This window comes from Dermochelys coriacea, chromosome 15 (genome assembly GCF_009764565.3).
Source record: "Dermochelys coriacea isolate rDerCor1 chromosome 15, rDerCor1.pri.v4, whole genome shotgun sequence".
NCBI classification, from domain to species: Eukaryota; Metazoa; Chordata; order Testudines; family Dermochelyidae; genus Dermochelys; species Dermochelys coriacea.
This window is the reverse complement of record NC_050082.1, coordinates 2292443-2311553: the sequence shown is the minus strand read 5'-3', so window position 1 is coordinate 2311553 and position 19111 is coordinate 2292443. Positions and strand designations below refer to the sequence as shown.

Sequence of the window (19111 nt, the reverse complement as noted above, 5' to 3'; positions counted from 1 at the left end):
CATGTCTAGTTGGCAGCTGGTATCAAGCAGAGTGCCCCAAGGGTCGGTCCTGGGGCCGGTTTTGTTCAATATCTTCATTAATGATCTGGAGGATGGTGTGTATTGCATCCTCAGCAAGTTTGCAGATAACACTAAACTGGGAGGAGAGATAGATAGTCTGGAGGGTAGGGATAGGATACAGAGGGACCTAGACAAATTAGAGGATTGGGCCAAAAGAAATCTGATGAGATTCAACAAGGACAAATGCAGAGTCCTGCACTTAGGACGGAAGAATCCCATGCAACACTACAGACTAGGGACTGAGTGGCTAGGGCAGCAGTTCTGCAGAAAAGGGCCTAGGGGTTACAGTGGACAAGAAGCTGGATATGAGTCAACAGTGTGCCCTTTTTGCCAAGAAGGCCAATGGCATTTTGGGATGTATAAGTAGGGGCATTGCCAGCAGATTGAGGGACATGATTGTTCCCCTCTGTTTGAAATTTCGTGAGGCCTCATCTGGAATACTGTGTCCTGTTTTGGGCCCCACACTACAAGAAGGATGTGAAAAAATTGGAAAACGTCCAGCGGAGGGCAACAAAAATTATTAGGGGACTGAAACACATGACTTATGAGGAAAGGCTGAGGGAACTGGAAGAGAAGAATGACGGGGGATTTGCTGCTTTGAACTACCTGAAAGGGGATTCCAAAAAGGATGGATCTAGACTGTTCTCAGTGGTAGCAGATGACAGAATAAGGAGTAATGGTCTCAAGTTGCAGTGAGGGAGGTTTAGGTTGGATATTAGGAAAAACTTTTTCATTAGGAGGGTGGTGAAGCACTGGAATGCGTTACCTAGGGAGCTGGTGGAATCTCCTTCCTTTGAGATTTTTAAGGTCAAGCTTGACAAAGCCCTGTCTGGGATGATTTAGTTGGGGATTGGTCCTGCTTTAAGCAGGGGGTTGAACTAGATGACCTCCTGAGGTCCCTTCCAACCCTGATATTCTATGATTCTATGATTCTATGACACCTGGAGCCAATTAAGAAGCTGCCAGAATCAATTAGGGCAGGCTGGCTAATCAGGGCACCTGGGTTTAAAAAGGAGCTCACTTCAGTTTGTGGTGTGCGTGCGACAAGCTGGGAGCAAGAGGCACTAGGAGCTGAGAGTGAGAACGCGAACTGCTGGAGGACTGAGGAGTACAAGCATTATCAGACACCAGGAGGAAGGTCCTGTGGTGAGGATAATGAAGGTGTTGGGAGGAGACCATGGGGAAGTAGCCCAGGGAGTTGTAGCTGTCACACAGCTATTCCAGGAAGCACTCTAGACAGCTGCAATCCATAGGGCCCTGGGCTAGAACCCGGAGTAAAGGGTGGGCCCGGGTTCCCCCCAAACCTCTCAATTCCTGGTCAGACACAGGAGGAGCTGACCTGGACTGTGGGTTCCAGCAGAGGGGAAGGTCTTGGGGCTGTTCCCCAACCCACATGGTAGATCAGCAGAAACTGTGGGGATTGTTCTCCTTCCTTTTCCCCAGGCTGGCCAGTGATGAGGTTAGCTGAGTGAACGGCAGGTTTGAGCCACTAGCAAAAATTGCCAAACTGAGGGCTGCCGTGAATCTCTGAGGCAAGCAAATCTGCCAATAAGCGCAGGATCCACAAAGGGAGAGGAGGAACTTTGTCACACTAGGTTTTTCTACAATTGTTTCAATTGTTGTATTCAAGAGTTAGTAACAAAATAACAAAGTTTTAGCCCACGAAAGCTTATGTCCAAATACATTTGTTAGTCTCTAAGGTGCCACAAGGACTCCTCGTTGTTTTAACAAAGTAAGAATATACATTAATGTTTTAAACCTAATCAGTATCCCTTAAGTGAATTGACACAAGATGTCAGAACAAGCATTACTGCTGAGTGGGTCTAATATTTATTTAATTTTCTTTCTTTATATAGGAATTAGAAATTATCTGACAGGAAAACTGCATCTAAGCCCTGGTCTACACTGGCAGGGGGGGAGAGGGGGTGCCGATCTAAGTTATGCAACTTCAGCTACATGAATAATGTAGCTGAAGTCAACATACTTAGATCGACTTACCATGGTGTTTCAACCGCGGTGAGTCGACTGCTGCCGCTCCCCCATTGACTCTGCCTGCGTCTCTCGCGGTGCTGGCGTACAGGAGTTGACGGGAAAGTGCTGGGGGTCAATTTATCGCTTCTAGACTAGACGTAATAAATCGATCCCCACTGGCTCGATCGCTGCCCGCTGATCCAGCGGGTAGTGTAGACATACTTATCTGCAAAAAAACCAAGAGTTTTCAGGTGCCCAAGTAGACTTTGGAATCATGGTTAAAATTGCTCTCTCCTCCCACCCATCTGAAATGGCACCCCTGCTAGGTACATCTGGACTAGGGGCTATCTCCTTACTGCACATCTGGATGGGGGGCAGGAGAATACCTCACCACAGCACATCTGGAATAGGGGATGCCTCTCATAGCACATCTGGATGGGGGGGATACCTCATCATACTTCAGGACTGGTGCATACCGCACCATAGCACATCTAGATGGGGGGATTACTTTACTGAATATTGGGGATACTTCATTGCACATCTTAACTGGGGAGATACCTCACCACAGGACATCTGGACTGGGGGGAATACCTCACCATAGCACATCTGGATATTGGAGTAGAGGTTATTTTATTGCATATTTTGACTGGAGAATACTTCATTGCACATCTGAAATGGGGAGATACCTCACCATAGCACATCTGGATAGGGGTTTACTTCATCTTTGCACTTCTGACTGGACTGGGTGATAGCACATCTGTCACAGGGGAACAGTGTGAGCTAGTAAAGACCGTATTAGGGTAAGACAAAGCATGACCTTAGCAAGGGAAATGAGTAACCTGGAAGCCTGTGGAATACTATGATTAAACTGGGAATCACCCTAGCATGAGGATCTAACTGGGGGTGGGGGAGGGTCACCTAGGTTCACCATGTGCTGGTACAACACTGCTGACCATGGCACATGAAACGTCACAATAATCCTCAGGCTAGAACTGAGATCTTCCCTCTTCCAAAGCAGAGGACCCACCTGGCCATTAGCCATTGGCAGGACAAGGCTTAAGGCGCACAGCTGGACACATGGGCAGCGGGTATAATAGGCAAGTGGAGGTGTTGCATCCCCTAGCACAGCCATCCCTCCTGTCTGACACCTGGGCTGTGGTGCTCCCCCCGCACGGCCTCTTCCCCTCCCTACTCTGACCCTTCCCCGAGGCTCCCACGGCTTGCTCCTGCTGCCTGAGGTGAGTCTTCCTCCTATCCTCTCCTCCACCCCACCCCTTTTCCCCTTTGGAAGTCCCCGCACCTGCCAGCCACATCTCTCCTCACCCTCCTCCCCGGTCCCCGTAGGGCATGGGGTGTGTTTGTGAGAATGCAAGAAGGGAGTCAATGGCAGTTGGGGGGGAATGAGGAGATGAGCCAAGGGGATCCCTGAGTAACTTTATAGAGTGACAGGTTTCAGAGTAGCAGCCGTGTTAGTCTGTATCCACAAAAAGAAAAGGAGGACTTGTGGCACCTTAGAGACTAACAAATTTATTTGAGCATAAGCTTTTGTGGGCTACAGCTCACTTCATCAGATGCATGCAGTGGAAAATACAGTGGGGAGATTTTATATACGCAGAGAACATGAAACAATGGGTGTTACCATACAGACTGTAATGAGAGTGATCAGGTAAGGTGAGCTATTACCAGCAGGAGAGAAAAAAAACCTTTTGTAGTGATAATCAAGGTGGGCCATTTCCAGCACTTGACAAGAATGTGTGAGGAACAGTAGGGATGGGGAAAATAAACATGGGGAAATAGTTTTACTTTGTGTAATGACCCATCCACTCCCAGTCTTTATTCAAGCCTAAGTTAATTGTATCCAGTTTGCAAATTAATTCCAATTCAGCAGGCTCTCGTTGGAGTCTGTTTTTGAAGTTTTTTTGTTGAAGAATAGCCACTCTTAGGTCTGTAATCGAATGACCAGAGAGATTGAAGTGTTCTCCGACTGGTTTTTGAATGTTATAATTCTTGATGTCTGATTTGTGTCCATTTACTCTTTTACGTAGAGACTGTCCAGTTTGGCCAATGTACATGGCAGAGGGGCATTGCTGGCACATGATGGCATAAATCACCTTGGTAGATGTGCAGGTGAATGAGCCTCTGATGGGGTGGGGCTGATGTGATTCGGCCCTATGAGGGTGTCCCCCAAAGAGATATGTGGGCACAGAGTGGAAAAGCCTTCCAGAGCCCTAGCAGCAGAGGTCACTGAAACTGTTAAAAGGCCACTGAAGTGGTAACAAAGCCATTTAACAGGCATTTACCAACGCCTAGGAAGCCTTTGGCCACATTCAGCTGGGTTTTGTATTGTAGGAAAATGTGTTACTGGGGTTACAAACAGTTTCCAAATGACGCCCCCTCAGTTAGGCTTTGTCTGCGCTGCCAATCGAATGGCAAAACTTTTGTCATTCACAGGTGCTTAAAAAAGCCTGCCCCTGGAAGATAAAAGTTTTGCCAGGGCAAGTGGCAGTACAAACGGCTCGCTGCCAGCAGGAGTGCTCTCCTGTTGACAAAGCCAACCCTGCTCAGAAGGGGTGGAAGTAACTTTGTCGGCAAGTTACTGTTTGTCCCCCCCTCCCCCATGTATTAATACATACTCTAGGTTAATTAATAAGTAAAAAGTGATTTTATTAAATAGAAAAAGTAGGATTTAAGTGATTCCAAGTAATAGCAGACAGAACAAAGTGAATTACCAAGTAAAATAAAATAAAACATGCAAATCTATGCCTAATACAGTAAGAAAGTGATTACAGATGAAATCTCACCCTCAGAGATGTTCCAATAAGCTTCTTTCACAGATTGGACTCCTTCCTAGTCTGGGCACAATCCTTTCCCCTGGTAAAGCCCTTCTTCCAGCTCAGGTGGTTGCTAGGGGATTTCTCATGATTGCAGCCACTTTGTTCTGTTCCCACTTATATATCTTTTGCATAAGGCAGGAATCCTTTGTCCTGACTCAAGGAGCTCAATCTATTTCGTTTAACAAGGAGAAAGTTAAGGGATGACTTGATCACAGCCTGTAAGTACCTCCAGGCACAACCTGGAACTGGGGTAGTGCTGTGCCCCCTTAACTCTCCAGCATGGGTTGTCTTTCACAATGCTTTGCTAGTGACAAGGAACAAACCCCTCCAGGTGCTATCATCATTCAGCACAACTGGAGGTGGAGCCCCACACTCAGCTAGATTGCATGAAAGCTCTCAAAGCACTCATGAATCACACTGAGAAAGGCATCAGCCAATTCCCCCCAGGGCTGTACCTGACCTGGTCAGAAGCCTTTATAACCCAGTCCATCCCTCCTTCAATGTGGAGACGATACACACAAGTCTTTGTAACTGAGCTGAGAATTCCCTAGCACTTCAAGCAAAATACACTGTTTTAGGGAAAATGTAAAACAGGTTTATTAACTACAGAAAGATAGGTTTTAAGTGATTATAAGTGCTAGGCATAAAAGGACCCAAATGGTTACAAAAGAAAATAAAAGTTAACTCATAATCTAAATCTTAAACCTTATTACACTAGGCAGCTCAAGCAGTGTTCTCACCCTACTGGATGTTACAGTCCTTACTGCACAGACTTCACCCTGAAGCCTTGACCAGTCTCCTCAGATGATCTTCATCTTCCCGGCAACCCAGTTGTTTCCAGCATAGGTGGGGGAGGAGAAAGGCCAAGACATAATGCTATTGCCCTTGGTTTATACCTATGGCCCATGTGCCTGGCAGACCCTAACCCAAGCATGTCCTGGTGTGCTTTGCTGAGTCACAGTGATCAAACAGTCCCCAAATCTCTGCATTGAGCAGTTCTCATTGTGTGGTGCTTACATACTTGGGTCATACAGTTGATTAATGGGCGGTCAACACCCTCCCTGCCAAAGGATGTGGCAGGGATCCTTTGTATGTCACCAGCAAACACAGCATATTTCAGTAACTACCATACAGGCCAATATTATAACTTTATACACACTAATTATATACATATTTGGACAGAACAGGGTTCAGCAGATCATGGCCTTTCATATGATACTTTACATGTCATGCTTTGTATGAAATATCACCCTCCATATGAATATGGGGATTACAAAGTGTCATTCTGAGGTCTTGTGTGTCACACCTACATGAGGAACAAATATTTAATACTGGGTTTTTCAATCTGACAGAGGAAGGTCTAACATGAGCCAATGGCTGGAAGCTGAAGCTAGACAAATTCAGACTGGAAATAAGGCACACAGTTTTAACAGTGTGAGTAATTAACGCTTGGAACAATTTACCAAGGGTCAAGTGTCAGAGCAGTAGCCATGTTAGTCTGGAGCTGTAAAATACCCACTTTGTCGGATGCATGTATTCACCCATGAAAGCTTATGCTCCAATACATCTGTTAGTCTATAAGGTGCCACAGGTCTCTTTGCCACTTTTACCAAGGGTCGTGACGGATTCTCAATCACTGGCAATTTGTAAATGAAGATTGGGTGTTTTTCTAAAAGCTCTGCTCTAGGAGTTATTGTGGGGCCGGTCTCTAGAGGATCACAATGGGCCATTCTGGCCTTGGAATCTGATTTTATGGCTCCAGGACACTTGGTAAGCAGAGAGCGACCAGCCTCTAAAGCCCCTTCTGAAGCTGGTGAACATTATTACATTATTTTTACAGATGGGAAAGTCAGGCACAGATCAGGGAAGTGCTCTACCCAGATCACCCAGCAGGTCAGTGGAAGATGCAATAATAACTCCCAGTCCCCTGCTGTCACCCTAGACACCTCTCCCTTCTGGAAGGCTTTAAAGTGTTTGGATGCATGAAGATTCCCATATGGAAGGACCAAAAATGCCTCATGAGACAGGCTACTATAGGGTGATTCTAGGGAGTGGGGGAAGGGAAGGTACCAGAAATCTCCCCCAAAAGACAGTCCTTGCAAGGTTCTCAGCACAGTTTTGACAAGAGCTTCAGGGAGCACAGATTATCATTGCTATTTAACTACTGTCCAGGCTTGGTCACGGCCCCACTATGCTATGCTTGTCTCTGCTCTAAGGGGCTTACAATCTGAGCAGCATCCAAATTCATGGATTCTTATCCAACCCACACTCCTACTCCAAAGATGTAGAACCAGGGATGGGATAATTCGGAAATCCCCAGCACTACAGGCCTGAGACCCATGGCAGTAGAAGGAAACCTGGTAAATTGTTAAATGCCTGAAAATCTGATAAATGTGCTTGGCCAACTTAACTCAGTAGTGGGTTATGAAGCATCAGAGAGCTCACTTCTGCCTCCAGCTCTTAATTGATTTTGAAGAAGGATGAGGGTAACTGAAGTGGATTCCTGTGCCAACCTGGAATGGACTCTGGCTGCATCCTCTGGGTGGAGAAGAATTTGGCCTGGGTTCCTGTGCTAGCTGGACTGGGCTTTGGATGTGGTCTCCAGTGCAGCCAGGAGGGGATGGTCATGTATATTGAACATCACTACAGACATGGCAGAATCCAGAGCTCCTAATGGCTCGTGTATGTGCTGCTCAGTGTAAACATGGGTGGGTTTAAGCCATTTTGGCAATGGAGAAAGAACCACAGGAAATTCTGGGCTGGCAAGGCCAAGAGCTTTGTCCTGGAGGCATAAAAGCCTGTCCAAACTGTGATCCCTCTCCTGACCCCTCAATGGAGAGCCTTCCATCTGAACATAGGGAGGATCCTTGGGCTTGCAGCAGCAAACTCTCCCTCATCTGTTCTTGCTAAAGCAACACTAAGCCTTGCTTCAATCTGCAGCCCATAATCTACTAGCCACGTTGCTTCCCCCATCTTCCTTCCCATTCCCATCTCCCTCCCAGAGCCATGGAGAGGATTCAAAGAAATGAGAGAGCAATCACCCAGAATCCTGCCTGCTAGGGAGAGGCAAAGCTCTTTGGGAAGAGAGAGAGTATAGATGCCCCAGTTCCATAGTAAGTGGGATTGCAAGTCCAATTCCCAGCATTCCCTTTTGATTATGCTGTAAACAGGCTTAAAATAAAATCATTTAATTTCTTTGCAGTGAGATTTAGCACTGGAGTAATTGCTCTGTTTGTGGTTTGAGGGATGCATGTTATTTTCAGCACATTCTTGTAACGTGTTCCCCCTGGGGTGCCACCTGGAACTGCCCCCTGACCCACCAGCTTGGGCTCCCTCTCACACTGTACTGCTGTGACAAGCTGCAGAGCCCTCCAGCCTGCACGTTAATCAGCTTACATACAGGTAGGGACACATCCAGCTGTAGTTACATGCAGGCTTTCTGATCAGCTCCCTGGGCACCCACCCCCTCTGGAGTATAAACCCCAAATTATATCATCTTGTGCTACACAGGAAACTGTACAGTGTAAGCTCATAAAGTTTGCCTCCTCCCTTAATGTGGAGAGGAATATACAACAGACTTTGCCACTGAGCTATAATTCCCACACACCTCACTCCAACTCTCTGGTTTAGATAAAGCAAAAACAAGTTAATTAACTACAAAAAATAGATGTTAAGTGATTATAAGTGATAGCCCACAGATCAAAGCAGATTACCTAGCAAATAAACAAAAAATGCTAACTAAACAATATATTAGATAGATTAGATATGAATTAGCAGATTCTCACCTAAGAGATGATACAAGCAGGCTGCAGATTCTTAAGAGGCAAGATGCACTTGCTTTACAGCTTGCAATCTCTAGGTGGTTTCATTCACAGGCTAGAAATTCTTTTAGCCTGAGTCCAGCACTTCCCCCAGTTTGGTCTTTGTTCCTCAGGTGTTTCTAGGAGTCTCCTTGGATGGGGAGTGAAGAACATCAGATGATGTCACTCCCTCCCTTATACAGCTTTTGCATATGGCGGGAAGATTTTTGTTTCAAAGCTTGGTTCCCAGACCAGTCTGTGGAAAAATACTGACATTCCAAGATGGAATCCAGCATCATGTGGTCTGCTCACATGTACTTGTAGAGTCATAGAAGCTATTACCATTATCTTTGAAAACTTGCGGTGAAGGACATAAATTCATACCGTGTAGAGGTCAAGCACAGTAGTTTATTACGTACAGCACTGACAGATGTCACCTTGTTTATTAGGCTCACAGACACAGTCAATCAATTGATGACAATGGAATATATGGATTTTCCATGGGCGGGGGAAAGTGACGGGGTAGGCAGTCCCAATTCCCCAGATAGGTCTAGCAGCAAGACATGATAGCACAGTAGCCAATGGTCAAAGGTTACATAATGTCTCCGCCCATGGTCTCAAGTTAACAAATTAACATTTAACATTTAATTAGTACTTTAATTAATGTATTAGTATAAAATATATATGTTGAATTCTGATTTGGGGTCCATAGGAATGAAGTAGCTCCTTTGATTGTCCAACAGATACATATCTAGGGGTAAGAGCAAAGAAACAGTGAAAGTATATGGCAATAAAGATTGTCTTTCAAGTTGTTCATTTGTGTTTTAAGGCAGGCATTGGTCCCTAGGAAAGGGAGGTGGGAGGAGGCCATATCTTATACTGACATGCTTGAACCTTTTATAAACTCAGGGTTGGATGTGTGGAAAGAACATCTTCCTTCAGAAGAAACTAACACAATAAAAACAGGGCTTCTTTGTTTTATTTGCAACTTTGAATAAGATACTGGGAAGAATTCATGGACAGAGGACTGTTCTCTCGGGATAGACTTCACCTGAGTAAGGAGGGAAATAGACTTCTAGGATGGAGGATAGCAAAACTTATCAAGAGAGCTTTAAATTAGGAATTTGGGGGAGATGTCTAGGTAATCTCCACGCCAGTTATTCTCTTTGAGCGGGAAGAAAATGAAGTAAGAAAGGATACAGCTGTGGTAGGAGAATGGATATAAGGCAGAAGGGCAGTGTACATACCAATTTAATAGGTAATATTGGCAGTAGAATGTCTGCGCCCAATCAGGTAAAGAATGTGAGCAAAGCCAAATGGCAAAAATTAAGATGTTTGTACACTAATGCGAGAAGCCTAGGTAACAAAATGGAGGAACTAGAGCTACTGGTGCAGGAAGTGAAACCAGATATTATAGAGATAACTGAAACATGGTGGAATAGTAATCATGACTGGAGTACAGGTATTGAAGGGTATGTGCTGTTTAGGAAAGACAGAAATAAAGGCAAAGGTGGTGGAGTAGCATTGTATATCACTGATGAGGTAGACTGTAAAGAAATAAGAAGTGATGGAATGGATAAGACAGTCTGTCTGGGCAAAAATCACAGTGGGGAAGAAAGCTACTAGAGCCTGCCCTGGGATAGTGCTTGGGATGTGCTATAGACCGCCGGGATCCAATGTGGATACGGATAGAGACCTCTTTGATGTTTTTAAAGAAGTAAATACTAATGGGAATTGTGTGATCATGGGAGACTTTAACTTCCCAGATATAGACTGGAGGACAAGTGCTCTTAATAATAATAGAGCTCAGATTTTCCTGGATACAACACCTGATGGATTCCTTCACCAAATAGTTGCTGAACCGACAAGAGAGGATGCCATTTTAGATTTGGTTTTGGTGAGGACCTCATAGAAGAAATGGTTGTAGGGGACAACCTTGGTTCGCATGATCATGAGCTAATTCAGTTCAAACTAAATCGAAGGATAAACAAAAATAGATCTGTGACTACGGCTTTTGATTTAAAAAAGGCTGACTTTAAAAAATTAAGGAAATTAGTTAGGGAAGTGGATTGGACTGAAAAACGTGTGGATCTAAAGGCGGAGGAGGCCTGGGATTACTTTAAATCAAAGCTGCAGAAGCTATCGGAAGCCTGCATCCCAAGAAAGGGGAAAAAATTCATAGGAAGGAATTGTAGACCAAGCTGGATGAGCAAGCATCTCAGAGAGGCAATTAAGAAAAAGCAGAAAGCCTAAAAGGAGTGGAAGATGGGAGGGATTAGCAAGGAAAGCCATTTTACTGAGCTCAGAACATGTAGGGATAAAGTGAGAAAGGCCAAAAGACCTTGCAAAGGGAATTAAAACCAATAGTAAAAGGTTCTATAGCCATATAAATAAGAAGAAAACAAAGAAAGAAGAAGTGGGACTGCTAAACCCTGAGGATGGAGAGGAGGTTAAGGATAATCTAGGCATGGCCCAATATCTAAACAAATACTTTGCCTGAGTCTTTAACGAGGCTAATGAGGAGCTTAGGGATACTGGTAGGATGAAAAATGGGAATGAGGATATGAAGGTAGATATTACCACATCCGAGGTAGAAGCAAAACTCAAACAGCTTAATGGGACTAAATCGGGGGGCCCGGGTAATCTTCATCCAAGACTATTAGAGGAACTGGCACATGAAATTGCAAGCCCATTAGCAAGAATTTTTAATCAATCTGTAAACTCAGGGGTTGTACTGTATGACTGGAGAATTGCTAACATAGTTCTTATTTTTAAGAAAGGTTAAGAAAAGTGATCTGGGTAACTACAGGCTTGTTCGTTTGACATCTGTAGTATGCAAGGTCTTGGAAAAAATTGTGAAGGAGAAAGTAGTTAAGGATGTTGAGGTCAATAGTAATTGGGACAAAATACAACATGGCTTTACAAAAGATAGATTGTGTCAAACCAACCTGATCTCCTTCTTTGAGAAAGTAACAGATTTTTTAGACAAAGGGAATGCAGTGGATCTAATTTACCTCATTTTCAGTAAGGCATTTGATATGGTTCCACATGGGGAATTATTAGCTAAATTGGAAAAAATGGGGATCCATATGAAAACTGAAAGGTGGATAAGGAACTGGTTGAAGGGGAGACTACAACGGGTCATACTGAAAGGTGAACTGTCAGGCTGCAGGGAGGTTATGAGTGGAGTTCCTCAGGGATCAGTTTTGGGACCAATATTATTTAATCTGTTTATTACTGACCTTGACACAAAAAGCAGGAATGTGCTAATGAAGTTTGCGGATGACACAAAGCTGGGAGGTATTGCCAATACAGAGAAGGATCGGGATATCATACAGGAAGATCTGGATGACCTTGTAAACTGGAGTAATAGTAATAGGATGAAATTTAATAGTGAAAAGTGCTAGGTCATGCATTTAGGGATTAATAACAAGAATTTCTGTTATAAACTGGGGACACATCACTTGGAAGTAACAGAGGAGGAGAAGGACCTCAGAGTATTGCTGACCAGGCATATCTTAGCAAAAGCAAGGTTATCTTTGATTATTCTGCTTTCTCTTAGCTATTGCTAGGCCTTTAACCTCTTGACCAAACTCTAAACTTTTGGCATGTACACAAATCCATATACTAGGTAATTACATCAGCAATGGATGTTAACCCTTCACAGGTTATCGGGGGAGGTCCTGGATGATTAGAAAAAGGCAAATATAGTGCCCATCTTTAAAAAAGGGAAGAAGGAGAATCCGGGGAACTACAGACCAATCAGCCTCACCTCAGTCCCTGGAAAAATCATGGAGCAGGTCCTCAAGGAATCCATTTTAAAGCACTTGGAGGAGAGTAAGGTGATCAGGAACATGGATTCACCAAGGGGAAGTAATGCCTGACCAACCTGATTGCCTTCTATGATGAGATAACTGGCTCTGTGGATATGGGGAAAGCGGAGGATGTGATATATCTTGACTACCGAAGCTTTTGATACGGTCTCCCACAGTATTCTTGCCAGCAAGTTAAAAAAGTATGGATTGGATGAATGGACTATAAGGTGGATAGAAATCTGGTTAGATCATTGGACTCAATGTCTCAAAGTCTAGTTGGCAGCCGGTAATAAGTGGAGTATCCCAGGGGTCAGTCCTGGGGCCGGTTTTGTTCAACATCTTTATCCACGATCTGCATGATGGGATGGATTACAACCTCAGCAAGTTCATAGATGACACTAAGCTAGCGGGGAGAGGTAAATACGATGGAGGGTAGGAATAGGGTCCAGAGTGACCTAGACAAATTGGAGGATTGGGCCAAAAGAAATCTGATGAGGTTCAACAAGGACAAGTGCAGAGCCCTGCACTTAGGATGAAAGAATCCCATGTGCTGCTACAGGCTGGGGACCAACTGGCTAAGTGGCAGTTCTGCAGAAAAGGACCTTGGAATTACAGTGGACGAGAAGCTGGATATGAGTTAACAATATGCCCTTGTTGCCAAGAAGGCTAACGGCATATTGGGCTGCATTAGTAGGAGCATTGCCAGCAGATCAAGGGAAGTGATTATTCCCCTCTATTCGGCACTGGTGAGGCTACATCTGGCGTATTGCGTCCAGTTTTGGGCCCCCCATTACAGAAAGGATGTGGACAAATTGGAGAGAGTCCAGCAGAGGGCAACAAAAATGATTAGGAGGCTGGGGCACATGAGTTATGAAGAGAGGCTGAGGAACTGGGGTTATTTAGTCTGCAAAAGAGAAGAGTGAGGGGGGATTTGATAACAGCCTTCAACTACCTGAAGGGGGGTTCCAAAGAGGATGGAGCTCAGCTGTTCTCAGTGGTAGCAGGTGATAGAACAAGGAGCAATGTTCTCAAGTTACAGTGGGGGAGGTTTAGGTTGGATATTAGGAAAAACTATTTCATTAGGAGGGTGGTGAAGCACCGGAATAGTTTACCTAGGGAGGTGGTGGAATATCCATCCTTAGAGGTTTTTAAGGCTCAGCTTGACAAAGCCCTGGTTGAGATGATTTAGTTGGGGTTGGTCCTACTTTGAGCAGGGGGTTGGACTAGATGACCTTACTCATAGGCTGTTTGGAGTGTTGTCAGGAAGGCTCATCACCAGGTGGGAGATAAGGCTTATTGTTTTTTCCTAATGGCTCATTGCCCTGAATAGGCCCTTCCCCACTCACTGTCTAGACCAGGGGTTCTCAAACTTCATTGCACCCCAACCCCTTTCTGAATATACAACCCCAGGAGAGCCACATAGAAGCCTGAACCCACCCAAGCCCCACCACTCCAAGCGAAGGGTGGGGGAGGGGGGCAAAGCCAAAGGACTTCAGTTCCGGGAGTGGGGGAAGAGGGGGGCTGTAACCTGAGTCCTGCTGCCCAGGGCTGATAGGTTTGGCTTCAGCCCCGGGTGGTGGGGCTCCAGCCCTGGGCCCCAACAAGTCTAACACCAGCCCTGGTGACCCCATTAAAAAGGGGTTGTGACCCACTTTGGGGTCCTGACCCACTTTGGGATTCCAACCACAGTTTGAGAACTGCTGATCTAGACTAAAAGCATTTTGTCTAGTGGGAGTAACCCAGGTGTAACTACATTTGAAATACAGATACATAGTCAATATTCATAACTTCAGATACAAAAATGATACATGCATACGAACAAGATAATCATACTCAGCAAATCATAACCTTTCCAATGACACCTCACATGACTTATCTTGAAAAAAATACATCATAATTATGTCATTATCATATCACAATAATATCATTATGAAGAATATGGGGATTACTGCCAGAGGGTTAGTCATGGACTAATGCAGAGGCAGGATGCCTAATGCCCACTTTAGGTTTTGGTTATACAACTCCCAAGTGTTACCAAACATTGTAGTGTCACCCACAGGTGATTTTACAAAGTTCTGTGTTTCTTTTCCCAGGTTGCCTGAAAACATTCTTATGAGTAGCATTGTTAACATAATGCAGATATCAATATCTTTTAGAGTGTAGATGTCTTGGCATTTAGCCACCAATGCAATGAGGCAGTGTGCCTCAGTTTCCCTTTCCACACAGCAGACTAGGTTTGTTATGCTTTTTCTGCTGTGCCAAGCTCTAAGCCTGATTACAAGTATTGGCTGAGAAGCAGGATCCTTATAGGACTTCCTTGATACCACTCCTAGCATGTTCAAAAGCTTTTCCAAAAACCATGCATGTTATTCCTTTTCAAAGGAATTACCATCAGGACCAAATTCTTTGTCATAACCAACAAACTGTGTATTATGAGACTTAACAGTACCAGCAAATTCATGAAAGGGAGGCGTTTCCAAGTATCTTTATCATACTATGCCTTCTGTTTAGACAGTCTGGTTTTGTTTAATATTCATTATGTTTTTTTAACTCCTCCCTGAACCATAGCACATGTTCAGATACTGGTCTTTCTTCCCCTTTATTTTTTTGCCCAATGTCCCCTTCAGTAAAAGTTCTCAGTTTATGTATGTCTTTGGGGTTTTGAAAAGAAAAGGATGTGAGAGGAGTGAGGATCTTGTCTGTTACTGGCTGGTGCACAGTGGAGCTGCATTTGATCTCCAGGGTTATGCCATGCAAAAAATCCACCGCCACCCCTGGGCTCTTGGGGTTTCCTTGTGATTCTCACTGACAGCATTGGGACTTTTCCTCGCCCCCTTTTCCTAGAAGGTTATGATCCTCCATTAGCTTTTCCTTAGCTGTTTACTGCTCCTTACCAGCCTGAGAAATTGCTTCCTCCTCCCCTTTCTCAGGTGGGTCATTAGCACTTTCACTGACACTCAAGTCTTTAGTAGGATTCACATCCTGTCTTAAAGAGACAGAATTAGTTTCCATAAGTACATCCACATTGAGCGCTGTAGATTTGCCCCTCATGCCTTTCTGCACAAGGATGGTTTGGAGAAAGCTGGGGAGTGACACATCCAGTGCCAGTTTCCCCACCACACAGCCACACCAATGACACCCAGCCCTGATAGTGAGAGGAGAGCTCAGTCTCCATGGCCCAGTCCTTCCTTGCTTCTAGGCCAAGACTACCCATGGAGACAGAGTGCCCTCTCTATAAGGGGAGCACCTCTCCATTAGGAACTGGACAGAGGCCACCCAACTCATGTCATATAAACAGCCATCAGATGGGAACAATGCTTGGGGCCTGCTCCCCACTCCCTTGTGGGGCCATTGATCCTGCGCTTAGGGAGGACCACACTTGGCTATTAAGATCCGTTAGCATTTTCAGCCTCTTAGTGCAGGTGTGGAAGACTTTCACCTCTGCTTAAAGCACAACTGGAGGAAAGGAGGTGTGGCCCTGGTGAATCAATCCTGGGCAGCTCCAGCAGGGTCAATGAGTGCACAAGCCAGCCCCACTGAGGAACCCTTGGGCGTGGCTGCTTTCCCCACTGCCCCGCCTCCTAGGGTAGAGCAGCCAATCAGAGTTATCACAGGAAACAGGCATTGCTCTGTGCCCCACCCCTCAGGAACCGACATCACTCTTATAGGAGGGGAGGGGCAGGAGGGAGCTCAAAGACCCCTTCAGCTCAGGGCAGCTCCACTACCTCCTCCCCCGCCCCTCCTGTGCACAATGTCCACTCTCTGCTCCTCCCGCACCCCTCCTAGGGTTACCGCCTTTGAAATGCAAAAAAAACTGGCACCCCCCCCACACACAAAGCAAGCCCAACCCCAAACACAAGGCAACTCTGCAACCTCCCACCCCCACCCCTTCAACAGCCAGTTATAGTATCTAGAGAGAGAACACCTGTAGCTAAAATTGATAACATCACCTTCTTACTTAAACTGCAGAAGTGGGAACACTGCAGCGTCTTTAGCTGGACACAGAAACTTTTAACATTAGATATCCCAGTGTATTGAGATAATAATGCAAATCTTTAGATCCGTATAAAAAACCCAGCAGATTAAATTATTTTCTTGAAAACTGGCAAAACCATTAAAAAAAAAAAACAGGTCAAGCTGGTTAAATACCAGTGAGCTAGTAACCCTCGCACCTCCTATGAACAATGAGTCCGGTTGCTCCCTGCTTCCCACACCAGCCCTTCACGGCAGGCAGCCCAGGGCCGTGGAGGGGCGGAGACCATGAAGAGTGAGGCCCATGGGATCACTGAACGTTGGGGCACAGGGCAGGGTAGGCCAGCTGAGCATGCTCTGATCCTGGAGCCCCCGATGGCTCCACATGCTGTGCCCAATGAGAGCTGTGGGACTGAGGGTCACCCAACTGCCAAGCTTAGCCCTGGCATTCCCAGGCGAGCCTCAGATAGTTACCTGAGCTCCCCATGCTTCAGCCCACCCCATCCCCTCTGCCTCAGCCCGCTGCCCCCTCTGCCACAGCCCCCCACCCTTCAGGCCCCTGCCCCCTCTGCCTCAGCCCTATACCCCTGCCTCAGTCCCCTGCCCCTTCTGCCTCAGCCCGCCACCGCTCTCTCTGCTTCAATCTCGGCTGTGTGCCTCAGCCCCCTGCCCCCTCTGCCTCAGCCACCCCAGCACCTCAGCCCCCTACCCCTTCTGCCTCAGCCCCATACCCCTAAGTAGTGGCATTGCCATCAGATGGAGGGACGTGACCATTCCCCTCTATTCGACATTGGTGAGGCCTCATCTGGAGTACTGTGTCCAGTTTTGGGCCCCACGCTACAAGAAGGATGTGGAAAAATTGGAAAGAGTCCAGCGGAGGGCAACAAAAATGATTAGGGGGCTGGGGCACATGAGTTATGAGGAGAGGCTGAGGGAACTGGGGTTATTTAGTCTGCAAAAGAGAAGAGTGAGGGGGGATTTGATAACAGCCTTCAATTACCTGAAGGGGGGTTCCAAAGAGGATGGAGCTCAGCTGTTCTCAGTGGTAGCAGGTGACAGAACAAAGAGCAATGGTCTCAAGTTACAGTGGGGGAGGTCTAGGTTGGATATTAGGAAAAACTATTTCATTAAGAGGGTGGTGAAGCACTGGAATGGTTTACCTAGGGAGGTGGTGGAATATCCATCCTTAGAGGTTTTTAAGGGCCGGCTTGACAAAGCCCTGACTGGGATGATTTAGTTAGGGATTGGTCCTGCTTTGAGCAGGGGGTTGGACTAGATGACCTCCTGAGGACCCTTCCAACCTGACAGTCTATGATTCTATGACTAGCTCATGGTCACCTAGCAGGCCAGTGCTGGGAATAGAACCCAGCTCTCCTAGGCCAGTGCTCTGTCCACTAGGCCACACTTGCCTACATAGATAGAGCAGAACCAGACTGCATTCCAGGTGTGCATAGGAGTCCAGAGCATGTGGGGTTTGGGTGCCACTATCTGTTTGGCAACACAGCAGCCATTCCTAGGAACACTGGAACTGTTCAGCTTGGAAAAGAGGCGACAGAGGGGGGATATGAGAGAGGTCTATAAAATCATGACTGGTATGGAGAACACGTTTCAGAGTAGCAGCCGTGTTAGTCTGTATTCGCAAAAAGAAAAGGAGGACTTGTGGCACCTTAGAGACTAACAAATTTATTAGAGCATAAGCTTTCGTGAGCTACAGCTCACTTCATCGGATGCATTTAGTGGAAAATACAGTGGGGAGATTTATATACACACAGAGAACATGAAACAATGGGTTTTATCATACACACTGTAAGGAGAGTGATCACTTAAGATGAGCCATCACCAGCAGCGGGGGTGGGGGAAAGGAGGAAAACCTTTCATGGTAACAAGCAAGGTAGGCTATTTCCAGCAGTTAACAAGAACATCTGAGGAACAGTGGGGGGTGGGGTGGGGGGGGGAGAAATACCATGGGGAAATAGTTTTACTTTGTGTAATGACTCATCCATTCCCAGTCTTTATTCAAGCCTAAGTTAATTGTATCCAGTTTGCAAATTAATTCCAATTCAGCAGTCTCTCATTGGAGTCTGTTTTTTAAGTTTTTTTGCTGAAGGATAGGCACCCTCAGGTCTGTAATCGAGTGACCAGAGAGATTGAAATGTTCTCCGACTGGTTTTTGAATGTTATAATTCTTGACGTCTGATTTGTGTCCATTTATTCTTTTATGTAGAGATTGTCCAGTTTGACCAGTGTACATGGCAGACGGGCATTGCTGGCACATGATGGCATATATCACATTGGTAGATGTGCAGGTGAACGAGCCTCTGATAGTGTGGCTGATGTGATTAGGCCCTATGATGGTGTCCCCTGAATAGCTATGTGGACAGAGTTGGCAACAGGCTTTGTTGCAAGGATAGGTTCCTGGGTTAGTGGTTCTGTTGTGTGGTGTGTGGTTGCTGGTGAGTATTTGCTTCAGGTTGGGGGGCAGTCTGTAAGCAAGGACTGGACTGTCTCCCAAGATCTGTGAGAGAGATGGGTCGTCCTTCAGGATAGGTTGTAGATCCTTGATGATGCGTTGGAGAGGTTTTAGTTGGGGACTGAAGGTGATGGCTAGTGGCGTTCTGTTATTTTCTTTGTTGGGCCTGTCCTGTAGTAGGTGACTTCT

At 45.8% G+C, this 19111-nt stretch overlaps 1 long non-coding RNA gene across 1 annotated transcript; it reads right to left on the bottom strand.

Annotated features, from left to right (window-relative positions):
• Positions 1–4092: 4092 nt before the first annotated feature.
• On the bottom strand, positions 4093–18871 carry LOC122456781. Its single transcript, XR_006275840.1, has 2 exons — positions 18743–18871; positions 4093–4142 (listed from the first exon to the last, which is right to left on the bottom strand). It is a non-coding gene; the product is annotated as an uncharacterized LOC122456781 (long non-coding RNA).
• Between the last annotated feature and the right edge of the window lie 240 nt (positions 18872–19111).